General features: G+C 41.7%; 1 non-coding gene across 1 annotated transcript; it reads right to left on the reverse strand.

Annotated features, from left to right (window-relative positions):
- Positions 1 to 1,101: 1,101 nt before the first annotated feature.
- On the reverse strand, positions 1,102 to 1,173 carry TRNAC-GCA. The gene has a single exon. It is a non-coding gene; the product is annotated as a tRNA-Cys (tRNA).
- Positions 1,174 to 1,806: the final 633 nt, after the last annotated feature.

Here is a 1,806-nt window from a genome sequence, read left to right on the forward strand (position 1 = left end):
AGATGTCTTATGTTCGTATGCAAGTGGATACATTTTTTCCTATGCTTTTACTAATATTATGGCTTTCTAAGAGTTTGACTTGTTACAAGAGAAGGGAGACTCAGGTCTTAAGCCAAATCTCCTATACTCACATGGCTATGAAAACTGAAGCACCTTGTTTAGCTCACCACAACCACCACAGGCATTCCCAGGGTCAACTCATATTTACCTATCAGGGTTTTAGTTCATCCCTACTGCCACCCTAGAGATATCCTTTACTGTTACGAGAGCTCAGAGACATATGTAAGAATATACATTCACTATATCTTATCTTGCATTTCTGGGTGTCTTGAGGTAGGAGGAGTTTTAGGTTATCTAGTTAAGAATGTTGATGGTAACAGAACATTTCATTTAAAAATAGCGCCCCCTTATGTTTTTGTTCAGCTATCCTTGTCATTGCTTGATCATTTCTTCACTGGACTATTTTGCTCAGTATAGACAGTTAGTTCTTGCTTATCTCTGCCTTTCCTGTGCCTGGCATTGAGTAGGAATCCAGTGATGAGTGAATGAATGATTCCATAGATGAATGGGCAAGTGAGAACTACTGCTCTGATGTCAGGAGGCATTGTGAAGATAGTGCAAGGTCAAAGAGCCCACGCCTCTGTAGGGAAGGTGGATTGGGGCAGTGTTATGCTTGAGCTGGCTTGCAGGAATTATTTGTTAGCACATCTTCCCAACTCCATGTTCATGATCTCATATTTGTAGCTTGAAATTAGCCATGGTGGGATTATTTTTCACTCTGTGAAACTGGAAAACATTATAGATCACCCCCGACAGAGCTGGTCATTAAACATTTACCATCACATCACCGATTTGGGGCCATGAAAACCTGTAGAAAAAGTGAAACAAAACCAGGAAAGGTAGAACAAAACCTTTGGTAAGTGAAACAAAAAGTCCAAGTTGGAGGAATTTACCACTCTGAGACTGTGATGCTTAGTGACAGGGCTTAAAGTTGGTCCTGGCTTTTCCCCAGATTTAGGGAGGCTCAGTATCCTAAAATTTAGGATTGGAGAAGGGTGCTGAATCTTCAACCCAGCTCCAGAGAGCAAAATGAGAATAAGCAGGGGGCACCTGGATTTGAACCAGGGACCTCTTGATCTGCAGTCAAATGCTCTACCCCTGAGCTATACCCCCTGATAGAAATATGAGCCTAAGCAAGTCCTTCTATCTGTGCCGTCATGCTCACCATTCCTATAAAATTTTACCACCTGCTTATTCCAGCTGGGCCTCCTCAAAGCTGCCAAGCCTCCCTAACTACAATTATATCTCCTGATGCAAAACAAGGGACAGCTTCCCTTCCTGTAGCAGCTTTCTTGTACTTTCTGGAGGACTGACACTGGCATTTAGAGCTGAAGAGCCTTCAGAGTCACTCATCTATGCCCTTCACAGTGCACACTTGACCACAGAGATTCAACATTAGTGTTCTTCCCAGGCACACAGACTCCTTTGTAGGTAGAAAGTCTCATAAGTGCCGAGGCAGGAGACTGAAGCCTCAGCCAGTTCCTGTTTAATAAATAGAATATAGAAAGGAGAATCTAGTTAGGAATAAGTATCATGAATGATTAGCTATTAGTCTTATTGAATATAAAGTATGAGTGATTAGATATTAGTCTTATTGAATATTAAGCCTTAATTAAAACCTTCTTGTACTTTATGCATAATTATCTAGGAAGTTCAGGTTACTGTGGTGAGGGACTGATAAGGGACACTGTGGAATGTGGCCACCAGGCAAGAGCATTAATACCAGTCGAACATCAAGTGGTGTTG

The sequence above is a fragment of the Cebus imitator genome, unplaced genomic scaffold (genome assembly GCF_001604975.1).
Source record: "Cebus imitator isolate Cc_AM_T3 unplaced genomic scaffold, Cebus_imitator-1.0 Scaffold20, whole genome shotgun sequence".
Lineage (NCBI taxonomy): Eukaryota > Metazoa > Chordata > Mammalia > Primates > Cebidae > Cebus > Cebus imitator.